This window comes from Excalfactoria chinensis, chromosome 6 (assembly GCF_039878825.1).
Source record: "Excalfactoria chinensis isolate bCotChi1 chromosome 6, bCotChi1.hap2, whole genome shotgun sequence".
NCBI classification, from domain to species: domain Eukaryota; kingdom Metazoa; phylum Chordata; class Aves; order Galliformes; family Phasianidae; genus Excalfactoria; species Excalfactoria chinensis.
The window spans coordinates 31886810-31892896 of NC_092830.1; the positions used below are offsets into that span (position 1 = coordinate 31886810).

The following is a 6087-nucleotide window of genomic DNA, read 5'->3' on the forward strand; positions in this document are numbered from 1 at the left end:
CTATCCAGCTCTCACTAAGCCCTATGCTCATCATCCTACCTGTCATAAAAATGCCTGGAGACAGTATGTAGCAATTACGCCTCTCCACCCACATCCACCTCCAAAAAAAGAGACATCTTCAATAGATAATGAGAATAGAAATCTGCAGAAAGGAAGCACAACCAGTACTGTCATTAAACAACCTCTGTTGCTGTTTTTCACAACTCCTATTGCCCATCAGCAGCCCTCAGGCTCAAGGCTCTGGGCCTTTTGTCCTTGCTTTGGCACGTTCAACATGTGGAATTCACCACCTTTGTAAGGGTAGCATTTGCTTTTTACTGTGTAGGAATTCTATGAAGCATTGTTATCATTGCTCCAAGAGAGGAGAGCCATCAGCATGAATCACAGATGAACTGAGAGAAGATTTTCAGGATTAATAGGTCTGAAACATTCCTGACAGATCAGTTATATGATGCATTAAGGTAGAGCGTAACACTCATCAAGCCCAAGAATTGCTTTTCTTTCCTTGACTTCTACCCACTGGAGCAAATCCTGAGCTGCTGAATCAGCAACATACTTGTTCAGGAATAACTGGAAAAGATTAGTAAAAATACAGAATTATATTGCAGAGCTTTTGTGATGCATCTTAACGTTACTAGTGTTACTCTTCACCATTACTCCACAGAATTGCTCAGTACCCTGGGGAACCAAAAGCAATATACATTTTAGTTTAATTCTTACACAAGATACAAGTGCATCTCTGTGGCCATCAACTTGGAAAACTACATCCAGGGAACAACAACAACAGCCAGCTCTACTTTCTATTGGACTAACATTAACAAGATAGCTGCAATATAGGATGATGACAGAGAGATATTTGTATTTTAATAACAACAATTGCCTTCCCTCTGTGTTTTAATACAGTTCAGAAGAGAATTTTAAAGCAGAGAGAGGTACAGGACACCCTGGGAGAACCACCACTGAGGCAAACCCTCTGCCAAGGTACCAGCCTGGCCAGCAGCAGTGAAGGACCTGTTTCATTTCCGAGGCACTGGAGTAAAGGGGGAAGATCTGGGCTCTCAGTCCCCATCTCATGAGCTGCTCTTCTGAGCTGTCTGAGGAGAATGGAGAAAAGCAGCCAAGGAAAAGTCTGTTGGGCTGGTAGCATCTTACCAGACTTGGGGACTAATTCATTAACTAAAGGGTGGACTCTGTGCCAAGGTCTCCTTAGCTAAACCACTCCAAAGTGCCTTAATTAGGGTAATTTCATGTGTCCTCTGCTATCAGCAGCTACTCACGTATGAGTAGGACTTCATAGCTTTTCATCCTCCTTTGCTCCTACAGGCTACACAGTCAGGCTTGAGATGGTCAAGCTGCCGCTGCTCCATCTCCCCTAAGTAACACCATTTATCCTATGCAGATGAATTTGGTTTTATGGCATCATGGTATCCCTAAACACTTACAAGTCTGCATTGACTAATACTTCAGCCAATATTCCACACATGCAGTTCAAAGTGAACTACACAACTGATTCATACTGAAGGAGGATGGTCTATTATCTGTCCTGGGAACAAACATATGTGCTACATAAACGCACTTAGCTGCCAAATACAAACTGGATTATGGCTTTATTCTAACATAAATAAAACACTGACTCTTCACATAATGGTAAATATGAACAATGTTTAAAGGACCTAAAGTACATGATGAGCAGTCTCAACCATTTTACTAAAGCAAATGTAATAATAGAGGAAGATAGGGGTCTTAGAAAAATATTGTAATGAAAATGGCATTCAGAAATCCATTAGCAAGTGACTGCTTCATCACAGCACTAGGAAAGTATGTTAAATGTAAGCAAAGATCTTTGCTTTTAAAATCCTTAATGAAGATGTAAAGTATTAAAAGCCACTGGGAAGTCTTAGAAAACGAAAACAAGACCATGAAACAAAGTTAACACCTTGGTTCATAATGGATTACAAGTCGATACTGTTGTTCCTGCATACATTACTGCATGCTGCCATTATCCAAGTGAATGATACTAGAAAACTCACCTACATTTTTTCCTTGGCCTCCTTATTTCCAGGAAGATTCACTTCATTTGTTGATCTCTCTGATGGGTGCTACAGTAATGGATGAAACGTGACCATTTATTTAAATTGCCTTTTATTAAGATAAACAAAACGCATACAGGTAAACTCTCAGAGCACTAAGAAAACAGACACGGTGAAAAGAAAAATAAATAAATAAATAAATAAATGATAAGGGAAGTACTTGTAGAGGATTAGATTTTGAAACCTAGATATAGTCCATACTTTTGGCAGGAAACACAGTGTAATTTCTAGAGGCAAAGCTTCAACCACTTCAAAGGAGAAAACTGGTATTTACTAGGTGCAGAAGCTCCTAGCTGGGAACAGGGATCCTGTGTCCCACAACATCTGGGGCTCAGGCCTCCCAGCACAGATAGCGAAGGCACTGTCCTTTAAAGGCTTTCCAAAGCACCTTACAGAAGGAGGGAGCATTTTCCCTAGAGATGTACAATTCAGATAGAACCTGTGTTTTGTTTTTATTTTTATATGGCTTCAGTGTTTTTGACAAGCGCTTACCTTCTGTCATTTTGTTGTCAAGTATGGCACTGAAGAGCTTTGAGGAAGGCAAGGGCAGTGCTTCACTGTGAACAACCATCCAGCAGCACTGCTTACTCTGCCACACCAAGGAAAAGATGATGCCCTAGAAGTTGCAGACCCCTGTAGCTTACCCTTTGCCTAGAGATCAAGTAAGGAAAACCAAGCTGAATACTCATTTTGTTTTTTAATGTAAGCCACAGTTGCAGGCATGCTCTGTCTGCAGCACACAGCTGGGCAAGTTGAGAAAAGCAGTTACTCACCCAACAACTAAAAATTAACTGCTTGGTAAGACTTGAGCCCTAGGACCTCTACAATAGGAAATAAAATCCCTGGAAATAATCAGGTCTAAGAGAGCCCCGCAAGGTCTCACCTTTAGCTGTCATTCCATCAGAAGGCCAACATGCCTCTGCCCTCCCAGGTCGCTCTCTGACACAAGCAGCATCTGCCCCTGTTTTACACTTTTTGAGTAGGTATGCAAGGAGCACAGCCTCCCTGCACCTGCTTGCACTGCAGAAAAGGGTAACATTCAGTCCTAAATTGAAGTAATCTGTCTTTGAGCTCTCAATTATCTTAGATACAACTAAGTACATGTTTCTAAGGTGAGTGAAGCTAATGTAAGTACATACAGCTGCAGAACGGATGAGTAATTCTGTTCCTTATGCTTGATCAAAAAGAAAAGCCAAGTATAACAAAGTTGATGTATTATGGCATTAACAAATTGGGTCTCATATTTGAATACAAGAGACTGCATCAGACATTCAGGGTTGCAAAAATACTGATCGTGCGCTCCGCAGCTTAATGAGTGGTGTACTAATATATGTGCTGATTGATTTTATAAGGTAACATAATGATTTCATACACTATAGCTATTCTAAAGCAATGCACTGTTTTGCTTCTGTCAATACCCAGCAGTTACTGGTTATTGATTGTTCCCTCCCTGCACATGAGGCCAGTCAGCCAAAGGCCTATCTGGGAGTCAGTCATATGACTAACTTTTAGGTGGTAAGCAAGAAGCCCTCGAATACGCTACTTCAGTTTTAGGAATGTTAGCATGCATTTATTTGGAAAAAAGGTAGTTTTGCCATTTTGTTTGTTACTTCAGTTTAATTTAACAGCCCAGATTCTCAGGTCAGGACAGACAGAAAACCCTTTATTCCACACCAAAGATGCCTGCACACATCCAATCTGACCAGATCCTCCAGTACTCAGGAAACCTGAGCTGCAGTAGATCATGCAGGATACCCTGTCCAGCCCTGTACATCATCTCTTACCACACTTTTCGTATACTTACCAACTTCCCTCTGGGGACCAGGTAGACTCTGCTCACACTTACCTGGTTACCAGCCCACGCAGATGATAAGCCAAAGGTTAGGTGGCATTTAGCTACCTGTTAACTGCACCAACCTTAGCTTATAGATTAAGCAGCTTTTCTCTCTTAAGGTTTTTTTTTCCCCACACATGCTCAACTTTTCCATTCTCAGCTTGATAAGGTGAGCAAACAAAGCCATCAACCTCCCTGAATGATAGGCTCCCTGTTCCCCAATCTTCTCTAGCCCCTAGCACACTGGTTCTACTCCCCTCCTCCTTTCCAGCACATAGGCAACTGCTTCCTTAGCAGCCACTCAAGCACAGTATCCCATGAGCTCCACATAGACACCATAACCAGTAACCACTTAGCAGCTGCGTTCAACTAGGATTACAGTGGCACAAAGTATAGGATACTACCTTCACACTTACTTTCCAGAAAGGCACTGCTTGTTTAGAACCTAAAGGTTTTTATACAAAAATTGCTTAAATGAAATAAATTAATGCATAAACTAAATTGCCCAGTAGTTGAGATAGAAGATCAAGAAACACGCATCGGTAATGCAAAGTCAAACCAAACCAAACACACAAGTCACAAACCTGAAGAACACTCAGACCAAGTTGATGTGAACTGAAAAAAAACACCCTCTCCCATGGGGCTGTTTTAAATACCAGCACTCAGCAGAGTACCCACAGGTGCAGTTAGGATCCAGGGAAGGCTCTTTCTTCCCCAGTAATTGGTAGGTGGCCTCAGCTGGGGCAGCCCTGCTCCCAGTTAAGGAGCCCCATGCCCATCCATCTAGGAAAACAGCCACCTGAGAACAGTGGGGTTCTTCATACCTCTTTGCAACAGCTGTTAGAGCCTCAGTTCTAGAGCTCCTGTTTTTCACACCTGTGTCACACTATTTGCTCCTTTTGTTGGTTTTCTTTTTTTTTTTTTCTCCCCTTTTTTAGATTGTTGTTCTCTTCACGTACTGGACAGGGCTGGTTTTATTGGGGATACTGTTAGTTTGTCAGCTACTGATGGTTTCTGAAGATTGCTCATAGGAAATGTGTTACAATGCCTATATGTATATCAATAAACAAAAGAGATCCAAGGGAAATCAGTATTCTTGAAGGCAAGGGGCTCAGGCTGGCTTGTATCCTTGCTGCTTATGGACCTTTTCATTTGTGGTGGCCCTACTGCTTTTTGGTGGTGGCAAAAAGGATTCGTGGTTTCAGAACCTACTTATTTATAAGATTTAATGCTTTTCCCATCACACTGCCTGCTCTTGTGGACACTGGTAAAACCAGAGCTGCACTTGTTCTAACTCTTTGGTACCAAAGAACTGGGATTTCTGTGTAAAACCTTGGGCCCAAAAGAATTGTTAGCTCTCGCAAGCCAGAAAAACCATGGTGACGTTGGTGGAGCCATTCTGGATGCTGTCTGTTATGGCTCTGGCCAGATATTACGCCATCGCCATTGAATCTGATGTTGCACCCTTAAAGATCTTCTATATTTTTAGTATTTTCTTTGGAAAAAAAAAAAAATAAAGCTTTAAAACTGCTAAAATATTGCCGGACTTGTCTGACTGTGTGTAATTTTGAAGCATTTGTTCCAGGCACACTACAATTTTTTGCCATTTAGTGATTACCTTTAAATTCTGTGAAGCCTTTTCTCGTGTGCCCTTGTGTAGTGCTTTGGGAGATTGTCTGATGTGAAAAGCACTATTACACGTTGAACTGATTATTGTTGTTTGTTGCTGTTAACACAGACAAGAAACCCTCCTGGCAGGGAAACAACTTCTTTGCTAATAAGTATTCATAATTTGTATCTCAGCAAAAGATGTAAACATATATTATCATTAAATAGGCTGTAATTTTAATTGCCTATAAATGTTATTAATTCTGATTGTGATTATTCAATAGGTAATAAAGATAAAGGCTGTCAAAATTAATTAAGTACATATTCATTAAATTCAAGGTAGCTTCAGTTTCTTTATTGCACAAATACAATTAACACTTAATCTGAATCTCAGTAAGTTACATAATCATGTGACTCAAAATAAAGGGAGGATACAACCTTGGCCTTTTACTTTTTACATGGGAAAACATTAATGATGCTGACATTGGAGACAATTAGACAGTGTCGGCCAATTGTTTTTAGTCAGCTTTCTCTCACATCTGTGGTGTCTACAAG

At 40.8% G+C, this 6087-nt stretch overlaps 1 long non-coding RNA gene across 1 annotated transcript; it reads right to left on the reverse strand.

The window, feature by feature from the left end:
• Positions 1-476: 476 nt before the first annotated feature.
• On the reverse strand, positions 477-4577 carry LOC140254503 (uncharacterized). Its single transcript, XR_011904239.1, has 4 exons — positions 4509-4577; positions 2583-2741; positions 2031-2099; positions 477-570 (listed from the first exon to the last, which is right to left on the reverse strand). It is a non-coding gene; the product is annotated as an uncharacterized lncRNA (long non-coding RNA).
• Between the last annotated feature and the right edge of the window lie 1510 nt (positions 4578-6087).